Raw genomic sequence first — 24,151 nt, forward strand, 5'->3', positions numbered from 1 at the left:
ACCAGATCTCTGGCAAGGAAGAGCCCACAAATGTGGAAGTTTCTCCACAGGGAGAAAAGCTTAATGGCAGGATGAAATTGGGGGACAGGTTCAAAGATGCTGTCTGAGAGCAGCAAACTGGCAACACCGATATTTTGAACAAAAAAATCCTCCAGAGTATATTGGGATCTGTTAAATTTGCATGTAAAGTTGGACCTGCGGTAAAACTCAGAAAAAGGGGAAGCAGCTGGCAGCGAGGGTGGGGGTAGGGAAGTGGTATGGTGAGGAGTGCAGGGGTGTGTGTGTCCTGGTGGCGTGTGCGTGTGGGTGCTGGGCGTGTGGTATGTGTGTGCTGTGCATGTGCGGAGTACCTGCATGCTGTGTGGTGCGAGTTGTATGTGCTGTGTGTGTGTGTGTGTGCACGTGTGACTACTACAGTCGAGCCTCTTCTGTCTCAGAGTAACACAATGCCCCACTTCACCCTCACCTCTGCCCTCTGAGGCAGCTAAGATGTTTTTTTTTTTTTTACAGATATGGGAAAATTGAGAATCAGAGAGGATAGACACTGCCTCAATCAAAGTTGCAAATGTTGATCAATGGAATCACTTGGGTAAACAGTTAAACCCTGCTGGCCCCGGAATCCCTGCTACTGTCATTGTACGTGAGGTTGAAAACCTGAGGTCCTCTCTCAGCCTTCTCCCTCTCCCTTATGGTCTTGGGTCCTTGTACAAACCCTTATGCCCCTCTCTTTTTTTCCCTGTCTGCACTGACAGGCACCATAAAGATCAAATGAGAGCGTGATATAAGAGTACTTCTTGAATGGGAATAGACTTGGCTGAGGGTATTGGACCATTCTGGTTGAATGTTCCAAATAGTCTGGAATTTAGACAGAGTGGATAGATTCTCAAGGCAGGCAGAGCTGCCCACATCTGACTACTAATCATCTCCATTTCAAAAGACCATTTAAAAAGTGAATTACTGCATAACCGGTGCCTCCGGATGTAGCTGTTTGAAAAGTTCATTTGGAAGTACCCAGTCCTTTGCAGCACCTCTCCCCTTTCTGTGCGCTTTTCAGCTGCTGGGTATCTGCGATCCCACAGAAATCCCAGAGCCCCCCAAGGAACTGTTCTGTGTCCAGAGCCGAGCTTGGATTACTGCGACTTTGGCCTTTGCAGAGACCCCACTACTGAGCATCACCTGACTTGGGTCACTCTTAAGAACTGGTCTGGATATTCCTTCCCAGTGAATCCATAAAATCATAGGGATCCTGGAAATGGAAGAGCCAAAAAGAGGTAAATTCTGGGGGGCTACATAGAGTGGTATAAAATGTACCATCAGTTCAGGTCAGTCGCTCAGTTGTGTCCAAATCTTTGCGACCCTGTGGACTGCAGCATGCCAGGCTTCCCTTTCCATCACCAACTCCTGGAGCTTATTCAAACTCATGTCCATCGAGTTGGTGATGCCATACAACCACTTCATCTTCTGTCATCCCCTTTTCCCCCCGCCTTCAAGTGTACCATAAACAAGGAAGATGAGGTTCCCTTGATCCCAAGTAGGACTTGGTTTGGGAAGAAGCGGGTGCACATATCCATTGGATCTGTCACTGAGGTGGGAATAAAGCAAGCCAGCGTCTTCGGGGGTACGCACCTGGCTGATTCAGGGAGAAGACTGTGTCCCGTGGTGGGCTCGGGGCAGTGAGTGGGAAGCAGAGGGCTCTGTCGTCCGCCCAGAGCCGCTGAGAACCGGCTGCTCCCTTGGCCTTTCTCTGCAGTCTCTTTGATGAAAGTGGAAAACTTCTGATTGTTGAATGGAAGCTGTGGGTGTTGAAAAATAAAAAGACTTTGCTTGAAGTGCAGGTCTTCCTGAAGGCCTGCGGGGCTCAGAAGAGCAGTGGAAAAAAATGTTTGTCTTACAGTCACAAGTTTTGCATACAGTGTAATGTCCTGGGAGGGAAGGCTGACAAGGGGGAAAAAAATCTTTGTTTTTTATTCAAAGATTTTTATTTTGTTTTTATTCAAAACCCTTTGTTTTAATTCAAAACCTTCTGAGCAGTTGAGATTTTCACATCAGTTCGGTTCCCTGTTGGACTGCGGACCCAGTTTCGCTCCTCTCCGTGTGGCACTCCTCTACTGTTGAACCACCTGTGGTTCCCTGTTTCTCAGCCCCGTTGGTCTAAACTCTCATCTGCTGTCAAGCTGTGCCTGAAGCTAGCCCGGCCCACCTGGTGGTCCCATCTCTTGGGTTAGCTGGCTTTTTTCTCCTCTCTATTCAGCCACCCAGTGCACAAATGGAAAGAGTTTTTACAGAGCTTCTTGTTGAGTGATTTTCAAATCCTTTCTGGAAGCACCAGCAGTACAGTGAGTGTTAAAAGTCATGAAAGTGGAGTTCTCCGGCTAGAGCAGAGTCAGGAGAAGAAGGGCTGATTGCAGGCTGCTCATTCATCATTTAATAGCCAGAGGTCTCTCCAAGGTGGAACAACATTGGGAAACTTGTGATTTAGCTCAAACCCCTCAATCCTCAAACCAGGAAACTGAGCTAAAGGAATGGAAGTGACCAAGATGGAGTGGGGTAGGGGAGTTCCCCTGGGGAGGGGTAGATAACTTAGAAGTCTCTGTGCTCGGTCTCATCTGCTTCCTACTGATGTTCCAGGCACACTCGGGCTTCTTGTCACATTCTCCTCACCCTTTCACAGCTTCATATCCTTCCTGTCCCTGGAGGCCCCTGCCAGCCTGGATCCATCCTCTGGGAAAGCCTATCCAGACCTCTCAGGTCCAGCATCTTCACTCCAGAGCCCACTGTCTTCATGCCACATAACACTGCATCTCATTATCTGCTTGTCTTGACGTCTGTCCAGTGTGTGAACATGTGTGAATTTTGCCTCCCCTTTAAGATTGAGAGTTTCTGGGGGCAGTCTGCACCTTTCTAGTCTTCTGAGTCCTCACATCCCACCCTGTATTACTTGATGCAGGGGCTACCTATGGTCAATCTGCACTCAATGAATGAGTTGATTTTATGTTTATAGAAAGAGAAAGTTCTAGAAGTTTGGCTAATGCAAAAGAACTGTGTGATGGCATAGGTGTCCCTGACTTCTCAGTGGTCCCACCTTTCCCTGTCCTGCTCCAGATGGCTCACCCATTGGCTCTTACGTTCCATCACAGCTGCATGAAAGTCACCACCAGCCTCCTTTCAGCCTGTAGTTGCTGAGGAGTGGCTGCAGCATCTGAGACGCAGTGAGCAAACAGACTTAATCTCTCATCCCTTCAAGACGGAATCCCATTTAAAAACACAAATACGAGCCGGCTGTAGGATCCCCCTACCCTCCTTTGTTTCCCCATAAGAGAGACTAATACTGCTATCATGTAGACACCTCGTTGTTCCCAAAGTGTGGTCCCTGAACCAGTAATAGCAGAACTTAGTGGCTGGCACTGCAAATTCTGGGGCTCCACTCTACACCTACTGAGTTAGAAACTCAGGCTGGGGTATGGTAATCTGTGTTTTAACAAGCACCCAAGGGAATTCTGACTTCTGAAACCATTTGGAAATCATTGGTTTAGGGAAATAACTTCTCCAGCTTCTAGAAAGAACCTAGAAGGGATCATCTTGTCCAGACTCTGGCCTTTAGGCAGGTGAAATCCTACCCCTATTTTGTAGACTAGAAAACTGAAACTCATTAAGAGAAGAAGAGTGTTGCCATGAAGACTCATTTTTTAAATCTCTTGATTGAACCCTCTTTCTAACCTCAAATATGGCTATACGCTGCAGAAATACTATTGCTTTTGCAGATAGAGATATATTTGTAGTACTTATCTAAACTTCTTTTGCGATGATCACTGTATGTAGTAGAGACAAATCTTAAAAAAAACACCCAAAACTCCTTGTGTAAAAATACCCCATGGGTATTTTAAAGCAGTAAAACTGGCAGTGAAACTACCTACTGAGGAGAGTGGGTCCTGTCCTGCTAACCGGAGTGGCCTTTATCTTGCTGAAGGGAACTAACTTGAATACATCAGACATTGGTGTTAACCAGAGTGATTGTTCCCTAAGAGGATCCAGTGATGAAAGATATAGTCAGGGCAGGTTTAGGGCAGGGTCAGCAAACTGTGGTCACTGGCCAGTTTCAACCCACCACCTATTTTAACAAATGCAGTTTTATTAAAACAGTCATGCATGTTTGTTTATGCACCATCTGTGGCTCTGTTTGCATTGTAATGGCAGAATGAAGTAGTTGTAACAGAGATCTCAGGGCCCAGAAAGTCTAAATTATTGCTATCTAGCGCTTCACTGGAAGAGTTCAGTGATCCCCGGTTTAGTGTATTAAGCTCAGGGCAGAATAACCAAAGAAAGGATCTGGAGAAAGGAATAGAAATGTGTTTCCCAAGACTCCTCTGTAAAATCTTCACTTCTGTTTACATTAAGTCATGCTTGCGTAAGAACTGAGAGTGAGGTGTGGCAGAAAACATCTAGGAAATACATAGATAGATATACTTTCAGTATTGGATATATCCACATGTGTGTGTTTATAAACACTAGATAATATACATGTATACAAGAATACACACATGTTAATTCTGCCTACTTTAAAAAGGGTTTGAGGCAACTTGAAATAAATGCACAAATATGTAAGGACTGAAGCCATTACAACAAGGCAAACAGTAAGAGCCCAGATATGAAGGTAGAGTGTAAAGTGAATGGATTAAGGAATCCTGGCTGATGACATTGTCATGAGCACAACACACACACACGCCTGAGCTTCCTGGTAACCAGGGCAAAGAAGAAAGAAAGCACATTGGGTTGCAGAACTCTTTGACTGTAAAAAGCAGATGAGTTCAAATGGAGACGTGGACCCTTTGCTGCTTGTATAGGTGCTTTGAAATAGACTCTCTGACTTAGGATAATTCAACTGACAATATTTTGACTTGACGATGGTGTGAAAGTGATATGAATTTAGTAGAAACCTCCCTTTGAGTTTGGGATTTTGATCTTTTCTCGGGCTAGCAACACAGGTATGATACTTTGTCCTGATGCTGGGCAGTGGTGGCTGCAGCTCCCAGTCAGTCACAAGATTACCAGGGGAAACGACAATTCTGTTCTGCACTTTCAGGGTAGTTTTCATTAAATTACATGAGATACTCAGCACTTATTATAAAATAGGCTCTGTGGCAGGTGAATTTGTCCAACTATAGGCTAATGTAAGAGTTTGAGCACGTTTAAGGTAGGCTTGTCTAAGCTATGATTCTTGGCAGGTTAGGTGTATTAAATACATTTTCAATTTTCAAATTATAAAAATTACCTTCAATTTACGATGGGTTTATCAGAGCATAATTCTACTCTAGTTCAGCAAATGATTGTAACCTATGAATTGAAAGTATGACATGGCAATGACTTAGGATAAAAGCCGTTTTAACAAGTTGAAAATACTGCAATATTTAAAAAGACATGTTGCTTTATGGTTTTCAGTGACACAAAACTAATGATAGGTAACTACTAGGGAAGCAAGAGATTCAAGGGAAAAAAGGAGAAGTAAATGGCAACCCACCCCAGTATTCTTGCCTAGAGAATTCTCTGGACAGAGGAGCCTTGCTGGCTACAGTCCATGGGGTTGCAAAGAATCGGACACAACGGAGCGACTAACACTTTCACTTTTACTTTCCTAACCTCTAGGGTCTTCCAGTAGAGTTGAAGGACTAGAAAGCCCTTTAATTTACATGGTGCTTAAGGACTCAATTATGGGCTGATGTACTGCAGTCCAAGGGGTCGAAAAGAGTCAGATGGGACTGGGCAGCTGAACAACACAATAAGGACTCAGTTGTCATTCAAAGAAGAGAGGTGGGTCTGTACTTTTTTGCAAAGCTGAGGAAAGGTCTTTCCATATCAATAAAAAAGACATGAGAAGATAAAGAATGATGTGGTACACATCATCCACTAGGTGTACAGGAGCTTCCTATGCTGCCCTCAGGAAGCTTATAATTGGATGAGATGGCAATTAAATAAGTGATTGAAATATGACATGGCTGATATTAATAACAGATGATTCAGGGTGTTACACGTGCACAGTGGGAATACGCGAACTCACCTGTCCCTCTCTAGGGGACTTCCTTGAGGTGACCTCTTTGACGTCTACATTAGTTTAATGAGCAAAAATCCACCCAAACTCTTCTAGGTTGTCTTATTGCCTTTCTTTTCCAGTTTAAAATCTTTTAGCATCTCTCCTGTGGAACCCTGGTTGTGTTTCCTTTGCAAGGCTTCCCGGGCCTTCCCCTAAGTTTCCTTTTCAATCTCTGATCCCTCATAAACCTTCCCACCCCTCCAGGTGCAGTTTATGCTGATCCCCTCACCTGCTAATCTCTCCCCTGAATCCATTTCTCTGCAGGTAGCATCCTCACTCCAACATCAAATTCCCTATCTTATATCTCTTGCTCCAACAATTCAACAGTTTTTTTTTTTTTTTTTTAAGTTGCTGTTCAAATGTTTTCTCTTCTCTGAGCTTCCACTCCCAACTTCTAGTAAGAAATAATATATCCCTCTTTTCTCTGTAGGACTTCATAGCACACCTATACCTCCAAGCAATAATGATGAGAGTAATTATTTTATGATTACAACCACCACTTACATTTAATGAGTTCATATTGTGTGCCACACACATTACATTGATAATGTCATATATTAGTTTTTACAAGTAGCCCATAAATGCTGTTATTCCCATTTGGCAGATAAGGAAACTTAAACTTGGAAGCTGGCATTCTGACATAGCCTGCCTGATGGCAGAGCAAGTTGCTGTAAGCACTGTGTGATTATGTTGCCTGTACTCTAGGAAGCTAGGCTTCCTGATGGCTCAGAGTCTTCCCTGATGGCTCAGCGGGTAAATAATCTGCCTGCAGTGCAGGAGACACAAGGAGATGCTAGTTAGATCCCTGGGTCGGGAAGATCCCCGGGAGGAGGAAATGGCAACCAGCTCCAGTAATCTTGCCTGAAAAATTCTGTGGACATAGTAGACTGGCAGGCTACAGTCCAAAATGGTCACAAAGAGTTGGACACTGAGCATCTGAGCACTCTAGGTAGCTACCGAAGGGCTTCGTTCCCCTAGATGGACTATAATCACCTTGAGAACACAGCATGTCCCTGCAGGAAATGACTTACATGTGTCTGCAACTAGCAGGCACCCAGTAAATGTTTAATCTATAATCTACCTACCAAACCCATTTAAAATACATAATATTGGTGAAAAACGCCATTTAAAAAGTTTTTCATAAATGAGGTCTAAACATGAGACTGTCCCAGAGAAGAGATCCCAGGCCGGGTCCCCGCCCCAATTCTTGTTGCCTTCTGTCTTCCAAATTCCTGTCTCTTTCCCTACCCCAGTCCTTGCTTCTAAGCATATGTGTTCACCCATGTCTAGAAATGGAAGCAGAGAGAAACTCTGACATAGAGATGTCAAAGGACATTAGGGTGTTCTTGGAATGTACTTGGTGAACGAAGAATCAGATGAACAGATGTTATTTGGAGGAAAGGAGAAAGATAAAGTGTGGAGAGGGAGCGGCAGACGTCTGGAAACTTTTCAGAAGGTCAGGATCTGTTCTTTTGAAGAGAAGAATGCCTTGTTTCTGAGATATTCAAACTTTTTTCATGTAAAGTCCAGCCCCTATTCTCTGATTGTGTTAGATTTTCGGACTTCACTGAGGGTGGAGATTGACACTGAAAGATGTCCCAAAGTGTTGTTTCCTGATGTTAACAAAACCAGGAAATGACCTTTTCTTTTCTCTTTAAAGTGAGCTAACTCTTTTTTTTTTCAATTTCTACGAAATCTGCAGCTCAATTGGTCTTTGTTTTGCAGTAAAAATTGATTTATCCCTGGAATAAACAATTCAAATTAAATAGGCGCTTTTAACTGGTGCAGCGCTGCATATTTTTAGTTGTTAAGGGCCAAGCAAAGGAGAAAAGATGTGAACCACAGCAGAATGCACCAATCCATTTTTTGTGGCTGTTATTTTTACTGGAAAGGAGAGCAAAGAAGTCCCAACCTAATCTAACTTCTTAACACCAACTTTTCAGTTGTGCAAAGAAAGAGGGTATTGGCAGATAAAAAATGCCAAAATGTGAGTGCTTGCACAGGGCATAATCCAGGAAGTGGGGCAGTAGGGTGTGAAAAACTAGAAAAGCGGGTAGTGGAGCACTCTCCGGGAAGGGCATTGACAGTGAAGCTACAGAGGAGCACAGACGTTTGGAGAGGGCTTAGAGAGGTGTCCTGAAAACACAGACCCGACTTCAAATTCCTTCCCCTTCCTTCTACTCAGAAATGAACCTCTGTTGAGCACTTGCAGCAAGATGCTTGTGATTTTTGAGAGGGATCCTACTTAGTCACCCCAAGTCTCAGCTGTTTTTGTTGGTAATATGACAACAATCATTGTCACTTTTAGGGTAGTTAAAAGATAGATCTTGTGTTTAAAAACACCTTAGAACACCTCCTGATACACAGCGGGTACTTGGTTTACATTTGTTGGAAAGGTCTGAACTTTTCTTCTTGAAGTTTTAGATGCTAACTTAGTGAAATACACCACTGGGTGCATATTCAGGCAACAGAACTCTTCCTCCATCGTCCCCCGTCCAAAGATGTCTGTTCTCTTTCCTTTCTTCCTCTTTCTCTCCTCCCAAACTCTTTCCCTTTCTTTTCTCATCTGTCCTTGTGCCCTTCTTGGTTTAACTTCCCAGCTGCAATTTAACCAAGTATATTTCTCTCTTTTATTTTCATGTTACATGTCTTTTTGTTGGTCCCTAATTGTTTATAACAAATATATATTCTTTTCGTAAAGAAGATACTGGAAACAACCTATAATCCATATCCATAGGGAGATCACTAGCAGTACTTGGGATTGTATTAAATATACATTATACCGTTGTTTGCTTTTTAAATGTGTGTAGTTTCCCATAGGTCATAGGAAATATGTTATTTTCTTGTCTGAATATCATACTATCTTTCACTACCTCTTTCCAGGGAATGTGGAATATATAAAAAATAAAGTTAAGTTTCTCCCTCTGAAACCAGCCTACAAGGTGGTTAGCATGTGCTATGTGCCCTTTTCTTCCTGACATGTAAAGTTGCTTTCTGGGATATCCCATTCTGTCCTTTGGGTGAGAAGTGTACGCAGTAACTGACAAGTAGCTGGACAAGCTGAAAATCTTCCATAGGAACTGAGAAAGCGCAGTGCATCAGCACAAGGGGGCTTCCCAGGTGGCACTAGTGGTAAAGAGCCTGCCTGCCAATGCAGGAGACATAAGGGACTCAGGTTCAATCCCTGGGTCAGAAAAATCCTTGGAGGAGGGCACGGCAACCTACTCCAGCATTCTTGCCTGGAGAATTCCATGGAAAGAGAAGCCTGGCAAGCTACAGACCTAGGGTCACAAAGAGTCAGACATGACGAAAGTGACTTAGCACACACACACACATTGGTACAAGGGACTCATCTGCCAGTTTGGCAAAATCTTAGAAGCTGCCCTACCCTTAAAGGACTGATACCCAGGTGTGGCTTGGCAAGGTGTTCTTAATGGCAAGCTCCTCCCATGAGGTTCTGCCTTTGATTTCCCTGTGAATGCCCCTTGGAGCATCCAGACTAAGCAAAATCGGCCCAGGTCTCCTGGACTTTCATGGGACCAGAGAGACCTGTACCCTGGAGGCCATATGGCTTTGCCTTTCTTTCCCCTTTTTCTTCTTTGAAGTGATGGAACTTGATAACCACTTTTGGGGGGAGAAAATAAAGCTCCAAATTGGATACATTTAAAACATTGTGGAAGCCGTAGTCCCTGTTGCATTGGGCAAAGAGTTACTTGATTAATTAGGTTAAAATAAAAGGACCTCATCGTTCTTACAGGTTTATGTGGAAAACATCATAATGTTGTGATTAAAGAATTACAAATAAAAAGTAGAAACAACAAGGGGAAAATACGCACGGATATTGATTTGATCTGGGAGTGCATAAGATCTCTTAGGAGTGGCAGCAATTGGTTATGAGCCTGCTATGTGACCACCGGTTCTAGTCCTGCGCTCATCTGTACTACTGCTTCTCAGACTTTAATTATGCATAGGAATTGCTGGAGGATTTTGTTAAAATGCTGATTCTAATTCAGGCAGTCTGGACTGAGGCTGACTCTTAACGAGTTCTGGGTAATGTTGATGCTATCTCTCCAAGGGCCATGCTTTGAATAGCAAGGATAAATAACCGGATCTGCACAACCACAGAGACATGCCTCACCTAGAATACAGCAGAGGAAATATAGCAGGCTGAGAGGCAGCACCGAGTGTGTCTTTTCACTGTCTTCATGGCGGTCGCTCCCCAGCAACACCGGTGTTGGCTCTGTAACGACTGCACAGTTGGGCATAGGGGCCATTCTGGTTTAAAAGCCCAAAGCTCCGCCAGAACCAGTGTCTATACGCACAGCTTCCAGGTCCCACATGGTGAGAAGCCTAAATCTATGGCTTTCCACCCGGTATTCATAGTTCGTTCACAGTTGCCCAGTCTAGAGGCAGTTTATCATTTAAAGATCATTTTTCCTGTTCACAGTGTCATTCCACCTTCATCGGGGAATAGTGCTTTGAAGTTAATGTGTAGTCACTTTCCTGTGGCGAAAACAAAGGCATTTTGTTAAACGTTTGCTTATGCTCCCCAAATTGTTTTTGTTTCTGAAGATCATCATGAAGTCTATGGCATTCTGTTGCCCTTACAGAGAGAGTGGAGCCATGTGGAAGCAATGAAATATGATGAGGAGGTACGAGTTGGCATATTTCTCTGAGCTCCTTCTTAGCTACTGGGCTGGGGACAGAGGATCCAGCAAAGAGCCCCAGGGAAGATGTTGGGGGTGGGGTGGAAGATGGTAGAGACTCAAGCTAAAGGGAGAATAAAAGTTTGAACAGAGAGATGTCTGGTAAGTGTTGCTTTATGTTGTGTGAGATATAACCAGCCCAGCCTGCAATGCATTGTTTAAAACAGGATGCCTAAGAGGAAAAGGGGGTTCTTCTAATATTAATTTCATTGAAATACACTGGGAGAATAGGCCTAAAGGAGCACTGTCCTCGCTAAACCCCAAAACATATGGTCTCTCTAGATATAATCCATTTTGTGATCAGCCAACAGATTTGTCAGTCAAGCAGTATGATTTACCATTGCTTTTGGAGCTGTGTGTATGTGCTGGAGAGAGGAATTTAATGAAATGCTGAGTTCAGCTTCCAGGTAATATGCAAAGTCAAGGACCATCCATGGTAATCTGTTCATGTTTGAGAAAATGCAGAGCTAAACAGGTGAATTTCCCGTGCCATCTCATAAGCTAATGGTGGAGTTGGGCCTCAAACTCTTGTTGCCTTCATTTCTTTTCCTATTGTCTACTCTGCCTCTCTGTATTAGCAGGATACTACTAGGATATGCAGCAGTAACAAGTTAACCCTGAACTGTCAGGAACTTAATAAAATCAAAATTTCTCTCTTATGTGAAGTCTTCTGAGTGACAGATGGCCCTCATGGCCTCCAAGCGCTGGAAGATTGCACATGGTATCAATGGGCAGGCCAGGGAGTGGCTTATGCCACTGCTGCCTGCAATTCTATTGGTTAGAACTCAGTCATAGGACCACAATCTAAATACAGGGGAGGCTGAAAAGTGTAGCCTTTCTGTGTGTACAGGAAGTAGAGTGGCGAACAAAAAGCCTTTTCTCCACACACTCTCTTAGAACTATGCTTTAACAGTTGGAGTTAACAGTTGCACAGGAAACTATATAAATGAGATCGAAGGCCCCATGAGTGTGGCACAGAATCCCCCATTTCCACTCCTGCCCACCATAGAAGACGGTATTAGTCTGCTCCGGCTGCTAAAACAAAACACCACAGACTATGAGGCTTAAACACCAGGCATCTATTTCTTATATCTCTGGAGACTGGGAAGTCCAAAATCAGGGTGCCACCAAGGTTGGGTCTGATGAGAGCAACCTTCCTGTACTGCAGATGACTGCTTTTTTGCTGTGCCTCACATGGCAGAGAGAAAGAGAGAAAACCCTCTGTTCTCGTCTTAAAAGATCACTAATCCCGTCATAAGGAACCTGCCCACATAATCTCACCTCTATCTAATTACCTCCAAAGTTCCCATCTCCTAATAGTATCACACTTAGGGTTAGGACTTCAACATATGAATTTTGGGAGGACATAAACATTCAGTCCAGGGCTTCCCAGGTGGCTCAGTGGTAAAGAATCCACCTGTCAATGCAGGAGACACAGGTTCTATCCCTAGTGCAGGAAGATCCCTTGGAGAAGGAAATGGCAATCCACTCCAGTGTTATTGCCTGGGAAATCCCATGGACAGAGGAGCCTAGCAGGCTAAGGTTCACGGGGTAGCAAAAGAGTTGGACACAGACTTAATCACTAAACAGCAACACAACAAACATTCAGTCCATAACAGAAACCTTCTGCCAAGACCCAGGACTCTATATGGTTGGAAAAAGAGATACTTGGGTTCTGGCCCACTTGTGACTCTGGGAACTGGGATCTCTGGTCATGTGGCTTCTCAATGCATCAATTTCCTCCAATACTTAACCTTTAGAGCTCTTGAAATAACGAACGTGAAAAAGTGTAAGGAAAGGAGTGGTGATTACTATGCCACAGAGGAGGCGAGGTTGTCTGTTCATCTTTTCCTTTAACATGTATTTTGACCACAAGTGTGAAATAGTTTGCCTAGAAACTAGGAATACAATGGTGATTAACAACAAATTCACTTGCTGCTCAAATCCTCACAGAATTTTTTGCCTATTTAGAGCACACACATTGTTTTGTGATGACAGTTGGCCCTTGAAAAATTCAGCTTTGAACTGCATGGTCCACTTACATGCAGATTTTTAAATGCTACAGTGCTACATGGTTTGTGGTTGGTTGACTCTGAGGATGCAGAACAGCAGATATGGAGGACCTGGATACTAGAGGGCGCACCACAAGCTGGACTCGGATTTTCAACTGCACAGAGGATTGGCGCCTCTAACCCCCCATGCTGTTCAAGGGTTAACGATATTCGGATCATATGGATTGTAGTTAGTGCAGTGAAAGAAAGTTACCCAGTTACATGAATGGGTGTGCTTGGGTCACTTGATCTTGTTTAGGGGACATAAAATCTTCCTGGAGCAAGTGATACATGATTAGAGATCTGAAGGATAATTTGAAAGTAATCATTAATGATGATGATAACACTTCCTGAGCTTTTACTGTGTGTTAGGAGCTATTGTACGTGCCTTACATGTATGATATCAGTTATCTTACTGCCTTGATTCTTCCTCCAACCAATTTAAGATTCAGGTGTTAACTTTAGCCTGTTTTTTACAGAACTAGTTGGAGAAAAGAGGGGTGCATCTTCCAGTAAAAGGGGCCCCAAACACAAGAGTCTTGTGGTTGCAGAGAATAGGCACATGAGTCATTTGAGGAGCTGAGAGAAAGATGAAGTGTTTGGAATCATATTGTGTAAAATGCTATCAGGAAAAAGACCTCCCCTCTTCTCATCAAAGTGTGAGTGTGTTGGGGGATAGGAGAGAGAAGCAAATGTGAACATTTGTGTTTTGGTATCAGATTCAACTATCAATAAAATACTCTTACCAGGTAATATGCAGAACTCCATTTAAAAGTTTTATCTGTGTTCTTCAGAATGGGACTGCAAGAGCTCAGAGAAATCGAGGCTTTTGGAAGATGCAGAAAACCCTTAGGCCAAGAGGAGGGAATTTAGGGTTTGCTACCAGTTACCTTCTTTTGAAGCTATTAAGCTGGATATGGGAGCTACTGAGTTTTATCGAGAAGAAGGGGTTGCAGGGAGGAATTCTTCCACTTGACCTTATTTCAATCTGCAATGTGGATTGGGGGCGATAACAATTTTGTATAATACAGCGATAGCTTATCTAGCCTGGCTCAGCTTGTTTTCACAGCAAGTTAATAGGAAGGACATTTTTTCTCCTCTTCTTAGAAAATGATCAGCTCTTTTTGAAGTTAGAGTGATTTTTCTATGCTAGGCAGCATTTTGTTTTCATCGAATTGACTTTGATGTGAAATTTCCTGGCATTTCTTAATTCTGTAAAGAAGGTTTCTCCCTTTGAAATTGAAATGTGTACGTGCGTAATTATATGTGCTACCGTGTCTCTGGCTGATGAATGTGTTCACACATTCACTAGCAAGTATTTATTCAGTACCTCCTATATGTTAGATTCTGAGAGTGCTTCAGTGGGCACATGGGATTTCCGTGGCCGTGGAGTTTACCATCTGAAAGTGCTTATAGACATTCAGCAAAAAGATATGAAAGTGAAGATTGTATCAAACACTAAAAAGGAAGAGAATGGATTTCTCTGAGGCAGAATAAAATAGGAGGTCTACCTGAGAATGGATGGCGTGCTGGTTAGTTTCTGCTCATCCCTGCCATCCTCTTTCCCACCTTTCTTCATCCTTCTGGGGAGGCTGGCCTTCAGGGACTGCCTTAAACGGCTCCTTTGCTCCCAGTGGGAGACTGGCTATTTGGATGGTGGGAGAAGAATGAAGCTGGGGTGTTTACTTCCTTAGTTGCTTTCTCTACCGATCCCCCTGCTTAGTTGTGGCCCTCTGCCACCAAAACTTTAAGGTAATCTTCTCTTACACTACTCTCCAGGTTCTGGTACATCCTCCCTTCCTGCGTCAGGCCTGAGAGAGGTAATGGACCCCTCCTCCTGGTGTCCCTAAAGCCTGTCCAGGCCTCTGGATTGTTGTTGTTCAGTCGCTCAGTTGTGTTTGACTCTTTGCGACCCCATGGACTGCAGCATGCCAGGCTTCCCTATCCTTCACCATCTCCTGGAGCTTGCTCAAACTCATGTCCATGGAATCAGTGATGCCATCCAACCATCTCATCCTCTGTTGTCCCCTTCTCCTCCTGCCTTCAGTCTTTCCCAGCATCAGGGTCTTTTCCAATAAGTTGACTCTTCGCATTAGGTAGCCAAAGTATCGGAGCTTCAGCTTCACCATCAGTCGTTCTAATGAATATTCAGGATTGATTTCCTTTAGGATTGACTGGTTTGATCTCCTTGCAGGCCAAGGGACTCTGTATAGAGCCCTTCTAACACCTTTTTAGCTGCCTTAACATGTGACACCTGCTTCCTGCCAGGGTCCAGACTGATAGGTATCCAAGAGGGTTTTTCTGAGGATGTGGCTTTTAAGTTGAAACCTGAAGTGCCAAAAATTGTGGACTAGGAAATTAATGGAAGGAAGTGGGTTTTAGAAGAGGGAAGAGTGTGTGTGAAAGCTGTGAGCCCAACAGAGTTTTATATGCTCAAGGGACTTATCAGGGAGAGACACACATGTAAGGCAAAGGGGAGGTAGCACCAGATGAGGCTGGAGAAGTGAACAGGGACAATCACTCGTGGCTTTATAGCTGCTATTAGGGAGTTTGGGTTTAATCTGAGTGTGGTGGAAGTCATTGATGGAGTTTAGTCAAGGATCAGATATGTCAGGATCAGACATGATGTACTTGTCTGTCAGTTTGCTTAAGGTCATTAGTTGACACTAACTGTATGCCAGGACCTGTGCAGAGGGTGGGGGTGAGGGAGGCAGATGTAGAGGCGTAAAGACACAGCCCTTCCATCAGGTAGGAAGAGGACTGGGAACACTGGGAGAGTTAGAATATGTACATGTTCGTGAGTGTATGCTGAGTCGCTTCAGTTGTGTCTGACTCTTTGCAACCCCATGGACTGTAGCCAGCCAGGCTCCTCTGTCTGTGGGATTCTCCAGGCAAGAATATTGGAGTGGGTTGCCATTTCCTCTTCCATGGGGTTCTTCTCAACCCAGGAATTGAATCTGTGTCTCCGGTGGCTCCTGCCTTGCAGACGGACTCTTTACCGCTGGGCCACCAAGGAAACCCAGAATATGAACATACAGAATGTTAATAAGAAGGCATGATTTGAGTAGTGTAAGAGAGCGCATCAGTGACAGTGGGGAAGAATAGAGGAGACTTCCTGGGGATGGTAGCATTTGAATGGGGCTTTAAATAATAGATAGATCTTAGATATTGATGACTGGGAGGCATTCCAGGGAAAGAGAACTGTATTGGCAATACTGTTCAAAGTAGCTAGTGTGTGTACCAGTGACAGAAGAAACGTCTGTCTGAATGTAAACCAATCCTTTGCTTCTTTCATAAAGAGAGTTTTACAGTGGACTGGATGAATCACAAGTTGGAATCAAGATTGCCAGGAGAAATATCAATAATCTCAGATATGCACATGACACCCCTCTAATGGTTGAAAGTAAAAAGGAACTGAAGAGCCTCTTGATGAGGGTAAAAGAGGAGAGTGAAAATGCTGGCTTGAAATTCAACATCAAAAAAACAAAGATCATGTCATCCAATCCCATCAACTTCATGGAAAACAGAAGGTGAAAAAGTGGAAGCTGTGACAGATTTTATTTCATTGGGCTCCAAAATCTCTGCAGATGGTGACTGCAGTCATGAAATTAAAAAAATGCTCCTTAGAAGGACAAGCTATGACAAAGCTAGACAGTGTATTAAAAAGCAGAGACATCACTTTGCTGAAAAAGTCCATATAGTCAAAGCTATGATTTTTCCATTTGTCATGTACGGATATGAGAGTTGGACCATAAAGAAGACCAAACACTGAAGAACTGATGTTTTTGAATTGTGGTGCTGGAGAAGACTCTTGAGAGTCCCTTGGACAGCAAGGAGATCAAAGTAGTCAATCCTAAAGAAAATCAACCCTGAATATGCATTGGAAGGACTGATGCTGAAGCTAAGGCTCCAATACTTTGGCAGCCTGATGTGAAGAGTCATTAGGTAGCATCACAGACTCAATGGACATGAATGTAAGCAAACTGAGAGACAGTGGAGGACAGAATAGCCTGGTGTACTACAGTCCATGGGGTCACAAAGAGTCAGACACGACTTAGCGACTAAACAGCAACAACACATCTGGCATTCAGAAGTAAAGGAGTTTGATAAAGTGGGCTGTAGCCAGATCACAGAAAGATGCAAACAGCAGGGTAAAGAGTTGGGATTTTAGGCTGTGGGCTGTGATGGGATGGACACTGGACATTTTTGAGAAGAATGGCAAGTTTAGAGCTGTGTTTAGAAACGTAGTGAAGCAGAACAAGGCAGGATAGCTCCAAGGGGAGAAGTGTGAGGCAGTGATTAGAGATCCAGTTCTCTCTTATGTGGTCTTCTTAATTCTTTTATAGTTGATTTGCAAAATGCTGTGTTAATTTCTGCTGTACAGCAAATTGATTCTGTTGATTTCAGAAATCACAGCAAATTGATTCATATAAATACATTCTTTTCTATGTTCTTTTCCATTATGGTTTATGCCAGGACGTTGGGTGTAGTTGCCTGCGCTGTACAGTAGCACCTTGCTTTTCCATCCGTTCTATTGTGCATAAGAGCTTGTGTTTGCTAACCCCAAACTCCCAGTCTGCTCCTCTCCCAACCTCCTCCCTGTTGGCAACCACGTCTGTTAGTCTGTTTCTCCTTTGCAGACATGTTCATTTGTGTCATATTTTAGGTTCCATATATAAGTGATTTCATATGGCATTTGTCTTTATCTGGCTTAGTGTGGTAATCTCTAGTTGCATGCATGTTGCTGCAGGTGGCATTATTCAGCTCTGTTTTGTGGCTGAGCAGTATTCCATTATACACATACGCACCACCTCTTCTTTATCCACTCACCTGTCAATGGTCTTTAGGTTATCTCCGTGTCTTGGCTACTGTGAATAGTGCTGCCAGAAACATAGGTGTGAATGTATCTTTTCAAATTATAGTTTCGTCTGAGTATATGCCTAGAAGTGGGATTGCTGGATCACATGGTAATTGTATGTTTTGTCTTCTGAGGAACCTCCACACTATTGTACACAGTAGCGAGACCAAATTCAATTCTTTTCAATAGTGTCAGAGGGTTCCCTTTTCTCCACATCCTCTCCAGCATGTGTTATTAATAGACATTTTAATGATGGTCTTTCTGACTGGTGTGAGGTGATACCTAACTGTAGTTTTGATTTATATTTATCTTGACTGTGTGGATCACAATAAACTGTGGAAAATTCTGAAAGAGATGGGAATACCAGACCACCTGATCTGCCTCTTGAGAAATTTGTATGCAGGTCAGGAAGCAACAGTTAGAACTGGACATGGAGTAACAGACTGGTTCCAAATAGGAAAAGGAGTACGTCAAGGCTGTATATTGTCACCCTGCTTATTTAACTTCTATGCAGAGTATATCATGAGAAACGCTGGACTGGAAGAAACACAAGCTGGAATCAAGATTGCGGGAGAAATATCAATAACCTCAGATATGCAGATGACACCACCCTTATGGCAGAAAGTGAAGAGGAACTCAAAAGCCTCTTGATGAAAGTGAAAGTGGAGAGTGAAAAACTTGGCTTAAAGCTCAACATTCAGAAAACGAAGATCATGGCATCTGGTCCCATCACTTCATGGGAAATAGATGGGGAAACAGTGGAAACAGTGTCAGACTTTATTTTTCTGGGCTCCAAAATCACTGCAGATGGTGACTGCAGCCATGAAATTAAAAGACGCTTACTCCTTGGAAGGAAAGTTATGACCAAGCTAGATAGCATATTCAAAAGCAGAGACATTACTTTGCCAACAAAGGTTCGTCTAGTCAAGGCTATGGTTTTTCCTGTGGTCATGTGTGGATGTGAGAGTTGGACTGTGAAGAAGGCTGAGCACCAAAGAATTGATGCTTTTGAACTGTGGTGTTGGAGAAGACTCTTGGAGTCCCTTGGACTGCAACGAGATCCAACCAGTCCATTCTGAAGGAGATCAGCCCTGGGATTTCTTTGGAAGGAATGATGCTAAAGCTGAAACTCCAGTACTTTGGCCACCTTATGTGAAGAGTTGACTCATTGGAAAAGATTCTGATGCTGGGAGGGATTGGGGGCAGGAGGAGAAGGGGGCGACAGAGGATGAGATGGCTGGATGGCATCACTGACTCGATGGACGTGAGGCTGGGTGAACTCTGGGAGTTGATGATGGACAGGGAGGCCTGGTGTGCTGTGATTCATGGGGTCGCAAAAGTCTGACACGACTGAGCGACTGAACTGAACTGAATGATTATTGATGTTGACCATCTTTTCATGTACCTCTTGGGCATATGTATGTCTTCTTTGGAGAAATGTCTATTTAGGTATTCTGCCCATTTTTTGATTGAGTTGTTTGGGTTTTTTGGTAGTTGTTGAGTTCTATGAACTGTCTGTATATTTTGGAAGTTAAGCCTTTGTCGGTCGCATCATTTGCAAGTAATTTCTCTCATTCTGTAGGTCTTTTCTTTGTTTATGGCTTCCTCTTCTGTACAAAAGTTTGTAAGTTTGATTATGTCCCACTTGTTTATTTTTGCTGTTATTTCTATTGCCTTTGGAGACTTACCTAAGAAAACATTGGTACAACTTATGTCAGAGAAGGTTTTGCCTATCATCTCTTCTAAGAGTTTTAACATGTAGTATGAGTTTATTTTTATATACAGTGTGAGGATGTGTTCTAACTTCATTGATTTACATGCAGCTGGCTGACTTTCCCAATACCACTTGCTGAGGAAACTACCTTGTTCCTATTTTATATTCTTTCTTCCTCTGAGATTAATTGCCCACAGGTGTGTGGGTATATTTCTGGGCTCTCTGCTCTATTCCACTGATCCATATGTCTATTTTTGTGCCAATACTATGATGTTTTGATTACTGTTGTTGTTTATTTTTTTGAATGACATTAAAGTAATTTATTCATCTCGTATTTTATGCAGCACAATTTCTCACTAAGTTATGTCCAACTCTTTTGCAACCCCATGGACTATAGCCCACCAGGCTCCTCTGTCCATGGGATTTCACAGGGGAGGATACTTTAGATCCCCTTCTCCAGGGGATCTTCCTGGCCCAGGAATCAAACTTGAGTTTCCTGCATTGGCAGGTGGAGTCTTTACTGATGAACCATTCGGGAAGTCCCTTTGCTTACTATTGCTTTGTAGTATTATCTGAGGTCTGGGAAGGTTATGCCTCCTGCCTTATTCTTTTCCTCAGGATTGCCTTGACAATTTTGTGTTTTTTATGGTTCCATATAAATTTTAGGATTATCTGTTCTAGTTCTGTGAAAAATGTCATGAGTAATTTAATAGGGATCATGTTAAATCTGTAGATTACTTTGGTATTATGGCCATTTTAACAATATTATTTCTTCCTATCCAAGATCATGGGATATCTTTCCATGTCTAAATCATCTCAGTTTCTTCCATTAATGTTTTATAGTTCTCAGCACATATGTCTTTCACCTCTTTGGTCAGGTTTATTCCTAAGTAATTTTTTTTAAGTTTTTTTTATTTTTTATTAACATTCTCTTTCTAACATATCATTGTTAGTGTAAAAAATGCAACTGATTTCTGTATGCTAATCTTGTATCCTGCTACCTTGCTGAATTAATTTATCAAGTTTTATTCATTTATCAACAGTTTTTTCTATCCTTGAAATGATGGCTGTGACCTAAAATGTGGTGTTATTTTCTCAGTCCTTTTTCCATGCTAATTTTTTATATTCTGGAACACAGTGAGATATCTTCAATGAAATAAAACAAGATTCTTGATGGCAAAAGTGAATTGTAGTCGCTGATTTTTAGCTTGTTAATTTGGTGGCGGGAAGGAAGATATAGTACTCATAGTATACTATAGAATACTATAGTATTCTGTAACCTGTGTGAACTTTGGCACTTTACAGAATTTTACTGGAACCCATCGCTTCCTAAGCAATGTCAGAGAATCATGCAGAGAAACTTGGTGGATTAACAGCACTGTGTTTATTTGTAGATTAAAGGGATCAGTCATTTTAATTAACAAAGGTCCAAAATAGGATTTATAGAAGAGAGGGGGAGGGAAACAGAAACAAACAAACAAAACTTCAGGCAGTCTAGGAAAAGTGAACTCAGGGGTGCATTTTCTGGGTAAATGGACTGGCTGGCATCAAGCAGATAGTCAGTGTGAACTGTATCCTTGAGAAGACTGGGTAGAGGGTGACAAAAAACAAAAAAAAACACACCAAAAACCCATTCCAGTTGTTTACAAGTTCTCTGTAAAACCTGAAGAGTTTAGCTGTGGAACATACATAACAGACTTGGTGCCTGTGAGTTTGGAATGATTCAGAGTGCTTCTGAGCAGAGGCAGTAGCATTTAGGAAAGCGCTGAGGCTGGGATAAACCTGGCATAATTGAGGATCTGAAAGATGGCTCTTGTGGCTGGAATACAGGGAGAGGAGGAAGGCTATAGCTTCAGCCTGGAGGCCCCTCTGTGGGTCCTGGAATCAACTGGCTACCAACATCATCATTACTATGGTCCACATCATCACAGCTGCCATTTTCGGAGCTCTCAGTATATCAGGCTCAGTGGTAGTACTTTCCATATATTATCCTATATGAACTTGCCTCAAACCCACGGAGACTGCCATTGTCATCCCCATTTTGCCAGTGAAGATACTGAGGTTCACAGAAGATACTGAGATTCACTCACTTGCCCAGGTTGTAAGTGGCAGAAAGGAACCAATTCCAACTTAATGTACAACCTCAGACTTTATGTATGTATGTATGTGAAGTCGCTCAGTCGTATCTGACTCTTAATGTACAACCTCAGACTTTATACGCATTGCTTATTGCCATGGTCCTCTATTCCTCCTTGACTCCAGATCTCAACAAAGTGTAAATCCATGTTTATTCAGCTGATTATTGCTCTGATGATCATTTTGCTCAGCAGATGCCAGTTTTAGGTCAGTGCTGTCCCCAAAAGTGGCACCCAAATAAGACACCCTGCTTCCTTAAATAGGAATCTATATTCTAGACAATGAAATAGAATTGAGATAAGCTATTGAATGAATGATGGATCCAAATGAATTGCTCACAAATGACTGTTCAAGAACAGGGAGAACTACTTCCTTTTTTTACCTTTTTGTTTCGTATTGGGGTGTAGATAATGAACAATGTTGTGACAGCTTCAGGTGAACAGTGTAAGACTCAGCCATACACATACATGTATCCTTTCTTCCCCCAAACTCTCCTCCTGTCTAGGCTGCCACATAGCATTGAGCAGAGTTCTCGAGAATAGGATGAACTATGTCTTAAGTCTAGCACCTTCCTTTGCAGGTCATCACTTTGGCCATTGGGTGTCCCAGTGAGTCCCACAGAACCTGAGATATGGCTTATGCATCTAAATGCTTTAAAACAAATTTGCCAAAGTCCTTACTTAATAACAAACACTTTCTTACGTGGAATAGGATATAAACATACCTTCTGCTTGCGTGATTGGTAATATTAAGAGAAACCTCTCATGTGAAAACACTAATATTAGAATAAATAAATATATTTTGCTTTTTAAATTTTAATTAAGCTAGCAGTTCTCAAAATGTGGTCTAGGACTACTGAGGTCAGTAAGGTGCCTGTGAAGTCAGAGCTACTTTCATGACAATACCAAGATGACCTTGGCCTTTTCCCAGCTCTTTTTCTCATCAGTGTAAGTGGAGAGTTCCAGGGACCACATGATGCGTTTTATCCACATCCCAATGAAGAAACAGATGTGAGAATCCAACTGACACCTATTAATCCAGACACGAGAGAGATTCGCAAAAATGTAAAACCAATGTGACTCTTCTCAGTACTTTTTTTTTACATATAGTTTTTTAAAAATAAAAATATCATTTATATTTGTATGGAGTGGATTTACTGTTGGCATTTTAAAAGGAATTAATAAGATTCTTGAAGTTCCTCAGGTTTTACTTCTAAGAATATTTATAAATAAATGCATACAAACACACACTTTGGGGTGTTTGGTTTTTGAAAACCTGAGGAGTTTTGAGACAAAGTGACTGAGAACCACAAATTAAATTAATGTTTCAGTTCAGTTCAGTCCCTGAGTCGTGTCCTACTCTTTGCGACCCCATGAACTGCAGCACGCTAGGCCTCACTGTCCATCACCAACTCCCGGAGTTCACTCAGATTCATGTCCATCGAGTCGGTGATGCCATCCAGTCATCTCATCCTCTGTCGTCCCCTTCTCCTCCTGCCCCCAATCCCTTGAGGTGGCCAAAGTACTGGAGTTTCGGCTTTAGCATCATTCCTTCCAAAGAAATCCCAGGGCTGATCTCCTTCAGAATGGACTGGTTGGATCTCCTTGCAGTCCAAGGGACTCTCAAGAGTCTTCTCCAACACCACAGTTCAAAAGCATCAATTCTTTGGTGCTCAGCCTTCTTCACAGTCCAACTCTCACATCCGTACATGACCACGGGAAAACCATAGCCTTGACTAGATGGACCTTCATTGGCAAAGTAATGTCTCTGCCTTTTAATATGCTATCTAGGTTAGTCATAACTTTCCTTCCAAGGAGTAAGCGTCTTTTAATTTCATGGCTGAAATCACCATCTTCAGTGATTTTGGAGCCCAAACAAATAAAGTCTGACACTGTTTCCACTGTTTCTCCATCTACTTCTCATGAAGTTATGGGACCAGATGCCATGATCTTAGTTTTCTGAATATTGAGCTTTAAGCCAAACTTTTCACTCTCTTCTTTCACTTTCATCAAGAGGCTCTTTAGCTCCTCTTCACTTTCTGGCATAAGGGTGGTGTCATCTGCATATCTGTGATTATTGATATTTCTCCTGGCAATCTTGATTCCAGCTTGTGCTTCTTCCAGCCCAGCATTTCTCATGATGTACTCTGCATATAAGTTAAATAAGCAGAGTGACAATATACAGCCTTGACGTACTCCTTTTCCTATTTGGAACCAGTCTGTTGTTCCATGTCCAGTTCTAACTGTTCCTTCCTGATCTGCATATAGGTTTCTCAAGAGGCAGGTCAGGTGGTCTGACCTTTCAGAATTTTCCACAGTTTATTGTGATCCAGACAGTCAAAGGCTTTGGCATAGTCAATAAAGCAGAATAGATGTTTTTCTGGAACTCTCTTGCTTTTTCGATGATCCAGCGGATGTTGGCAATTTGATCTCTGGTTCCTCTGCCTTTTCTAAAACCAGCTTGAACATCTGGAAGTTCATGGTTCACATATTGCTGAAGTCTGCCTTGGAGAATTTTCAGCATCACTTTACTAGCGTGTGAGATGAGTGCAATTGTGCGGTAGTTTGAGCATTCTTTGGCATTGCCTTTCTTTGGGATGGA

At 42.6% G+C, this 24,151-nt stretch overlaps 1 long non-coding RNA gene across 1 annotated transcript in view; it reads left to right on the top strand.

Moving 5' to 3' along the window:
* Positions 1 to 22,736, top strand: part of LOC107132740 (uncharacterized) — a 45,999-nt gene extending 23,263 nt beyond the window's left edge. The window contains exon 3 of the long non-coding RNA XR_001500934.3: positions 511 to 22,736. This is a non-coding gene — a long non-coding RNA (uncharacterized lncRNA). The remainder of the gene's footprint in view (positions 1 to 510) is intronic.
* The last annotated feature ends 1,415 nt before the right edge of the window (positions 22,737 to 24,151 follow it).

This window comes from Bos taurus, chromosome 8 (assembly GCF_002263795.3).
Source record: "Bos taurus isolate L1 Dominette 01449 registration number 42190680 breed Hereford chromosome 8, ARS-UCD2.0, whole genome shotgun sequence".
Classification (NCBI taxonomy): domain Eukaryota; kingdom Metazoa; phylum Chordata; class Mammalia; order Artiodactyla; family Bovidae; genus Bos; species Bos taurus.